The 15767-nt window shown below is 45.2% G+C and overlaps 1 protein-coding gene across 1 annotated transcript in view; it reads left to right on the forward strand.

The window, feature by feature from the left end:
• LOC140208627 (NACHT, LRR and PYD domains-containing protein 3-like) overlaps positions 1-15767 on the forward strand; it is a 79499-nt gene that overhangs the window by 18570 nt on the left and 45162 nt on the right. Inside the window, exon 2 of the mRNA XM_072277447.1 lies at positions 110-332. The gene's annotated coding sequence lies outside the window, so the exon portion shown is untranslated. The remainder of the gene's footprint in view (positions 1-109; positions 333-15767) is intronic.

Consider the following 15767-nt stretch of genomic DNA (forward strand, 5'->3'; position numbering starts at 1 on the left):
TTGTTTTTCCCCATGTAACAGAAGTATTTAAATACTGTGTTAAATTAGCTTTGTTCACAGTTGAATGTGAGTGCGAAATATCAAACCGATTTGTTTGTTTTCCGCACAGAAACTGCTCCCTGCTCTGAGGAATGTGTGCGAGTTGGAATCTGCCTTGCAAACAGGCAGCAGCTTGTACACAGAAAATCGCGTTGTGAGTCTCACTGAACAGCAACACCGGCCCCTCCCCCATAGCTACTGAATGACCCTGGCCTGATGGTCTGGGATGAAGTTAGAAGAAAATGACATGAAAACATACCCACACTGAGACTGAGCATTCTTGGTGAATTAAGGTGAGAATAATTCAGCTTCTGATATTTATTTCCGATCTTTATTTCCAGTCAACATGTTACCTATGTTTTGGATCAGTGACCAAGAAGATATTCGCAAACAAGAGAAAATGCTGCAGATGCTGGAAATCGGAGAAACACACACAAAATGCTGGAGAAACTCAGCAGGCCAGGCAGTGTCTATGGAGAAGAGTGAACAGTGGACATTTCAGGCTGAAACCCTTCGGCCAGGACTCCTTTCCTAGATGCTGCCTGGCCTGCTGAGTTCCTCCAGCATTTTGTGTGTATTGCAAGAAGTTAATCGCTCTATTTTGTCTCTTCTGTTGGTTGTGGTATTTGTGTTCTTGCATTTTCCTGTCTGCACGGTTGAGATTTTCCACAATTTATGTCAATGTTAAAAACTTCTTGAATCAGGGGTTACGATTTCAAAGCAAGTGTGCGAAAAGCCGTTTAGCCAACACAGCTTCTCTTTCCAAAACTTGTCATTTCAGATGAATGCATGTTGTTTTTCTCATTGTGACTGTGTTTATTGTGGGTATTTCGAACTGATGTCCTCAACTTCCTTTAGAAGCAAAGACATTGATTCTGTTCAAGGTCTCGACACAGCAGACAGTGGGGGGTGGGGGTGGGTGGAGTTGTGATCAGTTAGAGAAAGCTGCAGGCGGGCATTGTGGAATGAAAGCCATGATTTCACTGCGTGGGGCAGGAGGTTCGATGGGCTGAGTGGCCAATTTCTGCCTGGTATGTTCACAAGAAAAGCTCTGACTACAGAGTTACTGTAAACTAATTTAATGAGTATGGACCAAGGCAAATAACCTGTTGCTGAACAAAAAACAAGGGAAGAGATTGCTGAGCCTCTGGCTAGGATCTTTATATCCTTGTTGTCCACAGGAATGGTACCGGAGGATTGGAGGGAGGTGAATGTTGTCCCTTTGTTCAAAAAAGGTAGTAGGCATAGTCCAGGTAATAATAGACCAGTGAGCCTTACGTCTGTGGTGGGAAAGCTGTCGGAAAAAATTCTTAGAGATAGGACCTGTGGGCATTTAGAGAATCATGGTCTGATCAGGGACAGTCAGCATGGCTTTGTGAAGGGCAGATTATGTCTAACAAGCCTGATAGTTCTTTGAGGAGGTAACCAAGCATATAGATGAGGGTAGTGCAGTGGATGTGATCTATATGGATTTTAGTAAGGCATTTGACAAGGTTCCACACGGTAGGCTTATTCAGAAAGTCAGAAGGCATGGGATCCAGGGAAGTTTGGCCAGGTGGATTCAGAATTGGCTTGCCTGCAGAAGGCAGAGGGTCATGGTGGAGGGAGTACATTCAGATTGAGGGATTGTGACTAGTGGTGTCCCACAAGGATCTGTTCTGGGACCTCTTCTTTTCCTGATTTTTATTAACGACCTGGATGTGGGGGTAGAAGGGTGGGTTGGTAAGTTTGCAGATGACACAAAGGTTGGTGGTGTTGTAGATAGTGTAGAGGATTGTCAAAGATTGCAGAGAGACATTGATAGGATGCAGAAGTGGGCTGAGAAGTGGCAGATGGAGTTCAACCCGAAGAAATGAGAGGTGGTACACTTTGGAAGGACAAACTCCAAGGCAGAGTACAAAGTAAATGGCAGGATACTTGGTAGTGTGGAGGAGCAGAGGGATCTCGGGGTACATGTCCACAGATCCCTGAAAGTTGCTTCACAGGTGGATAGGGTAGTTAAGAAAGCTTATGGGGTGTTAGCTTTCATAAGTCGAGGGATAGAGTTTAAGAGTCGTGATGTAATGATGCAGCTCTATAAAACTCTGGTTAGGCCACACTTGGAGTACTGTATCCAGTTCTGGTGGCCTCACTATAGGAAGGATGTGGAAGCATTGGAAAGGGTACAGAGGAGATTTACCAGGATGCTGCCTGGTTTAGAGAGTATGGATTATGATCAGAGATTAAGGGAGCTAGGACTTTACTCTTTGTAGAGAAGGAGGATGACAGGAGGCATGATAGAGGTGTACAAGATAATAAGAGGAATAGATAGAGTGGATAGCCAGTGCCTCTTCCCCAGGGCACCACTGCTTAATACAAGAGGGCATGGTTTTAAGGTAATGGGTGGGAAGTTCAAGGGGGATATTAGAGGAAGATATTTCACTCAGAGAGTGGTTGGTGCGTGGAATGCACTGCCTGAGTCAGTGGTGGAGGCAGATACACTAGTGAAGTTTAAGAGACCACTAGACAGGTATATGGAGGAATTTAAGGTAGGGGCTTATCTGGGAGGCAGGGTTTGAGGGTTGGCAAACATTGTGGGCTGAAGAGTCTGTACTGTGCTGTACTATTCTATGTTCTATAACTATTGCAGTAATTAAATCATCCAGATCGTTGACAGAGATGATGAGCAATAATGAACTCAGCACTGAACCCCGCTGCACTCCACGAGTCATTGGTCTCCAGTCAGAGAGTCAAACCATCTTCCACCACTTACTGGCTTCTCCCGTGAAACCAATGTCGAAGTCAGTTTGCCACCTCATCCTGAATGCCAAACCCCTGGACCTTCTTGACTAATCTGCCATGTGGGACTCTGCCAAATGTCTTGCTAAATTGTACTAAACTATATATTTTTAATTCAGTAAAGTAACTGCTCTTTTTCCTAGAGCAGTAATTGTCTCGTTGTCCCAGTCTGATAACTGACCAACAACATTCTTGCACGTTATACTTTCACTGCTCCGGGGAGAAACTAACCATGAAAGTTATGAAATATGAAATTATACAGTTGTGCTGTTGCCCAATGCCCAGTGTCTGAGTCCAGGATCTGATGTCCCCGGGGCTGCTGCAGCACCGTCCACACTGCAAGTGTCCTCTCAGGGCAGTGGAGTGAGTCTGCTTCAAAAAGCCTGGGATATCCCTATGAACACAGCCCCAAATCGGCAATGTCCAGAGTCTGGCTGTGTGGAAAGTGAAATGAAAAAGATGGTTTCCCATCTCCAACGAGCAGAGCAGTGGCATTACTGCCCCACAGCGGCTGTGATTGGGTCCCAGGGATAGGGAATGTGATCTTTGTCTGTCTATCTGCACAGTTTGTTATTGGGGAACGGAGAAGAACATGGGAAGTGGATCTTCAGCCCGATGGACCAATCAGAATTAATCCCCGAAGAGTCATCAGGACGATGTGTCATATCATAGGCATATGTTTCAACATTATTGGCTTTGTGACAGCGGTACAATTCAATATATATGATAATAGAAAGAAACTGTATTACAGTAAGTATCTGTCACTAAAAGTTAAATCAAATAAGTTATGCAAAAATGAATTCAGTGAAGTAGGTTCATGGGTTCCATGTCAATTCAGAAATCAATTGGCAGAGGGAAGGAAACGGTTCCTGACTCATTGAGTGTGTGCCCTCAATCTCCTGTACCACCTTCCTGGTGATACCAATGAGAAAAGGGCATCTCCTTGGTGAAGCAGATCCCTAATGACTGATGCTGCTGTTTTGAGGCATCGCTCCATGACGATGTCCTGGATGCTATGGAGACCACTGCCCATGATGGAGCTGACTGAATTGACAACATTCCTGACAGTATTTCGGTCCTGTGCAGTAGCTTCTCCACTTACCCCACCCCACCATATCCAGCGGTGTGCAGCCAGTTAGAACAATTTTTACAGTACAGCTGTAGAAATCTGCGAGTCTTTGGTCACATCCCAAATCTCGTCAAAACTCCTAATGAAATATAGTCTTGACGTGCCTTCTTTGTAACTGCATCGATACGTTGGGCACTGGATAGATCCTCAGAGATGTTGACACACAGGAACATGAAGTCGCTCACTTTTTCCACTGCTGACCGATCAATGATGATTGGTGTGTCTGTGCCCTCATCTTACCCGTTCAGAAGTCCACAGTTAGAGTGTTGGTCTTACCGATGTTGAGTACAAGGTTGTTGCTGGAACACCACTCATCTAGGTGATATATCTCACTCTTGTTTGCCTTCTCGCCATCTGAAAATCTGTCAACAATAGCGGTGTCGTTAGCAAATCTGTCACTGGCATTTGAGCTGAGGCGAGCCGCACAGCCATGGCTGCAGAGAGAGTGGAGCAGTGGGCGAAGCACATATCCTTGAGGTGCACCAGTGTTGATTGTCAGCGATGTGCAGGCGTTATTTCCAATCTGCACAGATTGTGCTTTTCCAGTGAGGAAATCCAGGATCCAGTTGCAGAGGGAGGCAGAAAGTCCCAGGGGTTTGAGATTTTTGATCAGAACTATAGGAATAATTGCATTACACGCTGAGCTCTAGTCGAGAAACAAGCCTCGTGATGAGCCGATGAGTTCGCATTGTGACCTATTACGGATACAGGAAAATTGCGATAGGCAGAGCGAACTCTCGTCATCCAAACCTCTCAAAGCATTTCATCACAGTAGTTGTGATTGCTGTGGACGATAGCCTTTAATGCAACTCACACTGCTTTTCCTGGGCACTGGTATAATTGTTAGCCTCTTAAGGGATGTGGAAACTTCCAACTGCAGCGAAAACAACCCCATCTCCGAGACGTTCATAGAATACAACTCCTGTTGTTCTGGGTGGCTGAAATCCCTTGTAACTCTCTGTGACGACTGCATCCACCACATCCTCTCTCTCCCAAAATCGATGGAAACACAAACATTTTCCCACGATGCCCCAGGATTAGTCTCAGTAAGGGTCTCTATAAATGCCATCAGCGTCCCATGATGGGGTGCAGAATGGCGCACTGTAATGCTATTTAAAGACCCAAGTGGGGCTCGGTTTCAGACACCAGTAATGCCATCAGTGTCCCAGGATGGGGCACAGAATGGGACACCAGTAATCAAATTCATTATCTCAGGGGCGAGGTTATGTGGGGCGAGAACCCGTTTGGCTGTGTTACCCAAATTACCAAATTTCCCCGGGATTAATAAAGTATATCTATCTATCTATCGATCTAGCGTTTTGGCTGTGTTATGAGGTCGGTGCATCTGGACCGTTTACTCCTGTCCCTGTTGCAGCCTGTCTGTATAATGTTAATTTGATAAATATCTCAGCAGTTGATCTACAGATATATTTGGACACGCTGCGGCACTGTAATTTTATATCAATGCAGAATGGTGATAATTTGGAACAATTTAACTCATTACTGTCAATTTGTTAATGATGGTGGATTTAAAGTCTGGAAGAAAATGTCGAAGTCTCATGGGTCAAGGACAATGGAAGCAGACAGATCAGTTGTCTTTGCTCCTGCCTCGTGCTTGGAAATGGAGACTGCCATTTTGTGGAACTGTTTTACATCCTCCATTTTGATAGACAAAGTTGCTTTGCTTTCTGTGTTTTAAAATAGGCACAATGATGCTTCAGGTCATCAACTGAACTAGAGATCTTTTCCAAAGAAGTTATTTGTGAGGTGTTCTTTGATATAATATAACATGCAGTTTTGTGAATGCTGGGGATGGTGCCAGCCTGATGTGATTCGAGATGATTACTGAAGAGAACGCATTACGGTTCTCTTCCTAGTTATTCCCCTGCTCTTGATGAATGTATAGAATGGCTTATGATTCACTTTAATCCAACTTGCCAAGAATTTTTAATGACCCCTCTTGGCTTTTGTAATTCCCTTTTTTAGTTATTTTCTGGTGTATTTATACTGCTCATGTGTTCTGTTTGATCCTAACTCTGAAGCTTTACATACATTTCCTTTTCCTTCTTGATCAAGTTTATCACCTCCCGGCTATCTCTAATGTTTTTGAGTCTTTTCATCCCCGTCCTTTCGTTTAACAGGAACATTTGATAAATATCAAATGTTGAATGGTTCACACAGTAATTCCCCAAGAATAGTCCAACAGCGTTTTGACACATTGCAAACTGCCACACACACGTTCCTCACAACTGCTGAAATCAAATGGAACCGGTTCGACAAATCACTCTCAGTCTGATGTGAACAAAGTCACTTTAATATTGTATTGTATGGTCCTGACGAAGGGTCTCGGCCTGAAACGTCGACTGCACCTCTTCCTACAGATGCTGCTTGGCCTGCTGCGTTCACCAGCAACTTTGATGTGTGTTGTTTGTTAATATTGTATTTATCCATTTCTGCTGCAGGGTAGAGTGATAGAACCCTTAACGTGATATAAAGAACATGACCTATGGTCTCGAACCCGTAACGTTACAAGTTACAGTTACTGCCCTGTTTGCTGTGAGTTTACAAAATTTTATTTTTACCTCAGCTCTCATCATCCGCAGTTGCTTTTTTTTAATTCCAAGATTCCTTCAAATAAACCAGTCTGTGCCATTCCCAACTGCGGCATTCTGTAAATTAACTAACATTACCCTCGGGTAGGGAAGCTGCAGTGTTCCCAGTCACAGATCCCACTAAACGTTTAACTGCTGTTGATGTAAGGGTGAGTGCAAGGGGGAGACCGTGAGGGTAAGGGGAAGGGCAGGGTGAGTGTGTGGAAGGTGGAGAGGGGGAAGCTGAAATTGTGTGGGGGAAGTAGAGAGATGGGGAATGAAGGGAGAGGGCAAGAGAGAGGTGGAGTAAGAGAGTGAGATGTGGGGAGGGAAAGAAGGGGAGAGGGACAAAGGGGGGAGTGAGGTGGGGAGAGGGAAAGCAGGGTTAGAGGTCTAGCGCGAGGGGATAGAGAGGGGGAGAAGTACAGCGAGGGAAAGAAAGGGCAGTGAGAGGGATGGATGGGTGGTGAGAGGGTAATGGGAAGCGTAGAGAGAGGGGATTGGAATAGGAGAGAGGATGAAGGAAAGAGGCAGAGAGAGAGAGGAGCGAGAGTGTGGAAGGAGTAAATGGTGGGGAGAGTGAGGGAGTGACATAGTAGGAGATAGGGTTAGGGAGAGTAGGAGGGGAAGGTAGAATAAATGTTGTCGATGAGGGGGTGAGTGAGTGGGATGTCGAAGGAGGGGTGTGCAGGAGGCATCGAAGAGGAATGGGTGAGTGAGGGGGGCAGCAAGTAAGGAGGTGTGTGACTAGGTTGACAAGGAGAGAGGGATGAGTGAGATCATCAGTGAGTAGGGAGGGGCGGTGGGCTGTACATTGAGGAGGATTTGTGACCGAGTTGGGCGGCGAGGAAAGACAGGCGAGTGAGAATGACGTCAACGACAGAGCAGCGAGGGAGATGGGATTGGGGCTGAAGGTGTGGGGTGCGGAGGGGTAGGAGGGTGAGCACTAGGGGGGATGATGAGAAAGGACGGCGAGGTTGATGGGTGGTGAGTAGAAGGGGCGAGTTGGGAAGGGTGAGGGAGAGGCAGGGAGAAGAGAGCAGGGTGAAGTGGTGGTGAGGAGGCAAAGACGAGTGAGGGAGGCCAGAATTATTGGATTAAATATTTATCCATCCACAATGTCAGGGATGTTCGTCATGGCTGATCACAAGTCACTGAAAAAATCCACCCTGAGATTGTGGTTCCCAGTCTTGGTATTCCACAGCTGGGGTGTTTATTATGTACGTTTCCCAGTCTCCAATCCCACACGGGGGTTTTCCACACAATTCTCGGTCTTTGGATATTATCGTGCACCATTCCTGGTTTCCATATCCCACACCGGCTGCTTTACTGCGAATGATTCCTATTCTCCCTTTCCCACACCGGGAGCTTTACTGTGCACAGTTCCTGATCTCCCTGTCGAACTGTTAATCTGTCCAGATCCATTGACCTGCCCTCCATCCCCTCCCATCCATGTACCTATCCAAGTTTCTCAAATAGATGTTGTTGAGACCTCAGACAGAGTCAGGAATGGAAGGTTAACCATGTTGTGACTTGTGTTCTGAGCTACTTATATTTCAATGCAACAAGTATTGAAGCAAAGACAGATGAGCTTGGGTCATGGATCAACACATGGAATTATGATATTGTTGCCATTATTGAGACTGGCTTGCAGAGAACTGGCAGCTCGATTTTCTGGGGTTATGTTGTTTTAGACATGACAGAGCATGAGGGATTAAAGGGGTAGGGGTGGCTTCACTACTCAGGGAAAATGTCACGGCAGTGTGCAGTAAGGACAGATGGGGCAACTCATCCAGTGAGGTCTTATGGGTAGATCGGAGAAATTAAAATTGTTTAAACATGTTAATGGGTCTGTCTTATAGACCACCCAAGAGTCTGAGGGATTTAGAGGAACAAATTAGTAGACATTACAGAAAATTGCAAGAAACATAATTGGTTATAATTTGATTTTAACCTTCCACATACGGACTGGAACTCTCATACTGTAAATTAAGTAGATGTACTCATGTATTTGACAAATGTCTTCAGAAAAGTTTTGTTAATCAGTACATTGAAGTCCCAAAGACTCAAGTGTGATTCTTGATCTCCCATTAGGGACTGGGACAGGACACATGTAACAGAAGTCTGTGTAGGGAAATTCTTTGCATCGGTGATCATAATGTCATCAGATTCAAAGGAAGTGTGGACAACGATAGCTCTGCTCCAGGGGTTGAGATGCTAAATTGGAGAAAGAACAATTTTGATGTTATGAGAAAGAATCTGACTAGTGTGAATTGGCTATATTCTGACAAATGAATACTTGGTAAATGGGAAACCTTGAAAGATACAATTTGTAGACTTCAATGTATTTATGTGCCTGTCCGAATAAAAGGTAAATATACCAGTTTATCAAGAGAGATTAAGGCCCTGGTATAGAAAAAAAATAGGTGTATAACAGGTGTAGGCAGGTAGAAAAAATGTGAGGTACTTTTGGAGTCGAGGAAATACAGGATAACATTGAGGAAAGAATGGCTATCGGGTGGCATAAGGTTGTCCTAGCAGACAAGGTGAGGGATTATACCGATATTTTAAAAGCAAAAGATTGCAGGGTGCACAATTGATCATCTGGATTATTAGAATGGTAATGTACGCATGGAGCAAAAAAAGATAGAGGAGTTCTTAAGTGGATTTTTGCTTCTGTGTTCACTCAGGAAGAGAATCTATAGAAGTGAGGCAAAGGAGAAGTGAGGCCATGGATGTTATACAGAGTATGGATGAGTAAGTGTTTGGCATATTGGGCAAATTCGAGTGTATATATCCCCAGCGACTAAGAAGTTCAGCCATCGGACCCCAATGGATGCGAATGCAGAAATTACAGGGACGTAGCTGATATGTTTATGTTATGCTCAAAGACAGGGGAAGTACCAGAAGATTGGAGGATAGCTAATTTTGATCTGCTGTTTAAAAAAGGCTCCAAAATTAACCAGGAAATTATAGGCCGGTGTGCCTGACATCAGTTGTGGGAAGACATTGGAAGGACGGGATATAGGAGTATTTAAATAAACAGGACTGATTAAGGATATCCAACATGACTTCATGTGTTCTAGACAATCTTACTGAGTTTTTTGAAGAAGGCACGAGGAATGTTACCAGGAAAGTTGATGAAGGAAAGGCACTGGATATTTTCTAAATGGGCATTTGACAAGGTCCTGCATAGGGTGTTGATTAATAAATTTTATTCTCTTGGTGTTCAGGGTGAGGTAGTAAATGGGAGTAGACGTTGGCATGGAGGAGGAAGGCAAATAGTGGTAGCAGATGGTTGCCGCTCTGACTGGAGACCTGTGACTGGTGGAATTCCACAGGGATCGGTGCTGACATCCGTTGTTTGTCATCTATATCAATGACCTCGATGATAATTAGATTAACCGGATCAGCAAATTTGTGGGTGACACCAAGGTTTAGGGTGTATTTGACAGCGATTGAAGACTATCAGGGTTTGCAGCGGGATCTGTATCAGGAGGGAAATGTCAGATGGAATTGGATGCAGACCTGTCAGCTGTTGCACTTCGGTAGGATCAACCAGGATAGGACTACACAGTGAGCAGTAGGGCACTGAGGAGTGCGGTAGAATAAAGGCGTCCGGGAATACAGGTCCACAATCCATTGAAAGTGGCGGCACAACTAAATAAGGTAGTGAAGAAATCTTTGGCACATTGGCCTTCATAAATTAAAGTATTCAGTACAGGAGATTGCATGATTTAAGAGGGTTATGAGGCCTAATTTGGAGTATTGTGTGCAGTTTAATAACCTACCCACAGAAATGGCCTAACGGCCAGGGTCTAACGGCCGCTCCCTGTTCTCAGGAATGTGCCGGGACAGGCTGCTGCTTGCTCACAGACCCTGAGCACTGAGTCTCACAGAACAACAAACCGCACCTTCCAAATCAGTCAATCATCTGCCCGCTTCCCCTTTCCATTCCAGTCCTGATGAAGGGACTCGGTCCGTAACGTCGACTGTTTACACCCATCCATAGAGCTGCCTGACCTGCTGAGTTCCTCCAGTGTTGTGTCTGTTACCATGGTTACGAGAGATCCGTGTGGGGCGGTGGCCGGGGTTATTTGTAAGAAACGATACACCGTATCCACACTATCAGAGTATTCTTCGGGAATTAAGGTGAAATAATTCAGCTTCTGATATTTATTTCCGATCTTTATGTCCAAACGCCGAGTTGTCTGTGCATTGGATCAGCGATCAAGGAGATTTTTGTTTTTTTGAAATCGCTTCTGGCTGTGGTGCCTTTTGTGTTCCAACTGTTTCCTGCTTGCATGATTTACATTTTCCACAGGTTAGGTAAAGATTAAGATCAGTTCTAAAACAATGGCCTCCTGTTTCAAAGCAAGGGTGTGAGAGCTGTACAGCGGACACACATTCCGTTTTCAGAGTTTCTTATTTCAGACGAATACATCTATTGTTCCTGTGTCGATTGTGAGCTATTTGAACTCTTCTCGTTTATCGCCAGTGGACGCTAAGTCTTTGATTCTGTCGAAGGCCGAGATTATTGATAAACAGCGGGTTTGAAGTATTACAGGGATGGACATGGGGAATGCATGATGAAATTTTGGATCAGTTCAGCAATGATGTCAGTATCTGCATCAGCAGTTTTGAGGGGCCCGTGTGGTCCGGTTATGCATGTTGGTCCGCTGACCAGAAAAAACTCTGACAATTTAATTAATGTAAGCTGGTATAATGATTGCATTGGAGGGAGATAGGACTTTATTTATGTATTTGAACTGAAAACAAACATTAATTACTTACGCAAACATATCAAAGTTGCTGGTGTACGCAGCAGGCCAGGCAGCATCTTTAGTCCAGCTTTGTGGGTTATTTATGTGCCCCAGCTGCGTTAGGGGCTTGGATTTATGACTAACTTGGGGTGCTGGACAGCACGGTATCGGACCGAGAGACACGCTCCCCGTTCCCTGTCAATCCCGGTGCAGACTCCCTGGGGCTCTCGCGCACCAGCTCAGCTCACCGCCCCGCCCACTGCCCGACACGCGCGCTCTCGCGGAGCTCATTACTCTCGCGCTCCCGGGCTCACGATGAGACCATTTGGGAAACCTTGCGCGCCCGTCATCTGTTGTCAGGTGATGTGTGAGTTATTTAGCACCCATTGGAGTCCGAAAATGTCAATTTATGCCTCATCTCAGACTGACCTGTCTGTGCAGCTTAAGCACTCTGATCCAGGTCCATTATCGCTCATCCAGGAAGTCAGACTGTGGTTACCCGGCACCGCACTGAACACCATCCGGTTACGGGATCAGATGTAAGTGGTGTCGCCTATATCAGGGTATAGGTTTTATCTGTTTCCCTGCTGGAGAAAGGGTTAAAGTGACTTTGCTCATTCCATAGTGAGAGTGAATTGGGACGTTACAGGTGGAAACCCTTCGGCAGGACTGGAGAATAAAAGGTGGGGGTGGGAAAGGGAGAGAGAAACACAAGGTGATCGGTGAAACCTGAAGCGGGAGGGGATGAACTTTCCCGAACTGGCGGCCTCGCCTCGCTTCCTTGACAGAATCTGCCGGGGTCGGTCCGAGATGTGAGACCTTCACACCGAACCGTCTGAGATGAGCCGCCGCTCAGCCCCTGTTGTTCTGGTCCTGTTAGCAGGATGACGTAAAACATATTTCTATATTGTTACTGACAGAGAATTGTATAATTTCTGTTCTGTGTGTTATCTGAATGCACCTGCCTGTGATGCTGCTGCAAGTCAATGTTTCTCTGTACCTGTACCTTCCCGTACTTATGCACTTGGCAATAAATTCAACAGGACCTGAGAAATCTCAGTGAGATTTGATTGGTGAAGATCATCTTGGCAGACCTGTAGTTCGAATGTAGAGACAGTACACTGTTAAATGCAAAACCCTGAACAGTGTTGATGATCAGAGGGATTTTAGACTCTAAGTTCATCGCTCCCTGAAAGAGACTGCACAGTTAGATCGGGTGGTTAAGAAGGCAAATGGCGTGGTTGTCCTTATTAGTTGAAGCACTGAGTTGAAAAGTCGGGAAGTTGTGTTGCAGCTTTATAAAACTAGTTAGACCACATCTGGAGTAATTCATACAGTTCTGGTTGCCCCCATTCTAGGAAGGATGTTGGGGCTTTGAAGAGGTTTACCAGGATATTGCCTGGATTAGATCGCATGAGCTATAACGAGAGGCTGGACAAACTTGTGTTGTTTTCTCTGGACACACGCAGGCTGGGGTGAGACTTGATAGACGTTTATAAGTTCATGAGAGACATCTATAGAGTAGATAGACAATATCTTTTTTCCCGGGGTTGAAATATATGAGATAAGAGGCCATGCATTTAAAGTGAGAGTGGGTAGGTTAAAGGAGATGTGAGGGGTAAGTTTGATTTTCCCCCACGGAGTGAGTCACTGGAATTTGTTCCCTGGGGAGACCCTCCGCTCTGATTGCGCAATAATCACTCTGCGCATGCACACAGCCCCCGGAGGGCGGTGGTTATTTCCTGTTCGTTATTGAAGCGGATCGTCTGTGGGATCGGGAGAGGTACAGGGTCCTCCGGGGGAGAGACCACATTTCCATCACTGAGTACTGACACGAGTGTTGACATGGGTGGTCTGATGTTGGGCAGTGTGTCCTGTTAACTTCCCCGACCTGTCGGCCATTTATTCATTATTATCCAGCTATCCGGGCTACTGAAAGATGCATGCATTTCACTTAATTCTCCCGACAGAAGATCCCAATCAGCAATCCAGGCGGTCAAATTCCACACAATTAAAATGGTGAATCAGCCTCAGGATAGAGGGGCGTCTATTTATAACAGAGATACAGACAAAGTCAGAGTGTAGTGAATTTGTGAAATTAGCAGAGGCAGCTGTGGAGCCAGGTCGGGGGTATTTAAGACTGAGAGTAGATGGGAAATTGAGAAGAGAGGTGAGGGGTGGGGATGGGGCAAGAACTGGGGAGTGAGAAGTGGATGCACGTGAGAGGCGAGGTGGGAAGGTGGAGGTAGTGTCAGGGGTGGGATAAGAGTAGGTAGGGGGAAACATGGGGCTGCAGTCGTTGGAAATTAATTCCATAGAGGATTAACAAAGACATTGGAGAGTGCAATGAAGATTCACCAGACTGATCCCTGGAGTGGTGAGTCATCATATGAAGAAAGATCAAATGCGATTACCCTTCCATTTGGAGAATCGAGGACTGAGAGGTGAACACATTAAAATGCACAACATCATTACCGGTTGAACCAGGGATCCCAGTCTCTGAAAAAGGGGGTGGACTGTCCGGGACTGAGATGAGGGGAAATGTCCCCACTCCAAGGGTGGTGAATGTCTGTAAATCCCCACCACAGAGGGTGGTGAAGACTCAGTGATCGTCCTCACGTATAGCAGAGGTCGGCAGATGTGTGGAGATTGAAGGGATGGAGGAAATAAGGATGGGGCAGAAACATGTGTCTGAGACGGGAGAGCAGCCGCCATCTTGTTGATGGTTAGAACGGCTGAATGGGCACACGTACCAAAGATCAGAGAGATCGAATAGACCTGCGAGGTAATCTCAATACACAGAGGTAGTGACTATCTGGAATGATCTGTTCAGTGTTTGCATTGTTGGTTATCTACCTCGGGTTCAGTATTGTCACCGTGTTTGGAAATTCCCATTCACTGTCATCTGTCTGTGAGCAGCTGGAAATTAAAGCAACACTCAAGATGCTGGAGACCTGAAATCAAATCAGAAATTGTTTGCAGCTATTCTGACACGGGGTGTTGGAGCTGAAGCATTAACTTTGTTCCTCTCCACAGATATTCTTTATCTGTAGAGTATTTCTTGTATTTGCAGTTTTTTAGAAGATTTCGTTGGAATGATTGAAGTCTCCTGGGAAATGGACTTGTGTAGGACGCACAATGTAATTCATTCTCTTACCGCACAGAAACAGGGCTTTCGGCCCATCTAATCTGTGCCATTCTCTGCCTGGACCCATCCACGTGCACCCAGACCATAGACATCTATACCTCCCTCATCCATGTACCCACACAAACTTCTCTTCAATACTGCAATTGAACCTGCATCCACATTTGCACCACCTTCTGAGTGAAGGAGTTGGTCCTCAAATTCCTTTTAAATATTTCACTTTTTGTCCTAAACCCATGACCTTACCCAACCTGAAGGCCAAAGGCCTGCACGCATTCACACTATTTCTACCATCGTAGTTTTGTATACCTCTAGCAGGTATTCCCAACCTGGGGTCCACGGATGCCATGGTTAATGGTAGGGGTCCATGGCATAAGAAGGATTGGGAACCCCTGCTAACATCTGCCGTCATTCTGTGCATCAGGGAATCAGTTTATAACAGTTCAAACCTACCCCAGTAACTCAGTTCCTTAAATACCAGCAACATGGTTGCAAAGACAAATGATTTCCGGAAGTATATTGTAGATATTTCTCTGATATTAACCATACCTTTGAAACATTCCGTGTCTGCCAGGGCTCCTGTAGCCTCTGCACTAGCCTGCCATAAGGTCCGAGGTACACCTTCTCAGGCCCAGGGGATTTATACACCCTAATTCATATCAAGACAGCAAGCTCCTGATGTGTAATCCCTATACAATCTATGACTTAACTAACGTTCCTCGTTTCTATATCTAACTCCCAAGTAAATTCAGGCACAGAGTTATCATTAAAGATCTTCCCATCTCTTTCGGCTCCACGCACAGATATATCAGATCATCAGGAGATAGCTTGAGACAGCTATTGGGGCAGTATGGAAAACACAGGTTTTCTGAATAAATTATCCAGCCAGCAAATTTTCTGTTATTCATGGAAATGTGCTTATTCCAGTTTTCGTTTACAAAGTTCACAAGAGTGATTCTGGAATGAAAGGTTTTAAGTATGAGGGGAATTTGGTGTCTCTGGGTCTGTTCTCAATGGTGGGATGGTGACTCTGGGAACAGGAACCTCAATGAAATCATGAGGTCTGGATGGAGTGGATGGGTTCAAGAAGTTTTTAACAGGAAGGGAATATTGTATCTGAGGTCACAATCTCAACCCATTCAATTGTATCTGGGGAGCTTCCCTGCCATCAATCTGTCCAGTAGCAGGATCTGAATAAAACCTACATCAATGCCTGTGGTTGATTGTAGTTATAAGTTATTTGCAGACACAAGAATATGATGGAATTTTTAAACACTCAGTTGAACAGAGAAGGACACTTAATGGTTATCACCACAATGCAT

The sequence above is a fragment of the Mobula birostris genome, chromosome 13, assembly GCF_030028105.1.
Source record: "Mobula birostris isolate sMobBir1 chromosome 13, sMobBir1.hap1, whole genome shotgun sequence".
Taxonomy (NCBI): domain Eukaryota; kingdom Metazoa; phylum Chordata; class Chondrichthyes; order Myliobatiformes; family Myliobatidae; genus Mobula; species Mobula birostris.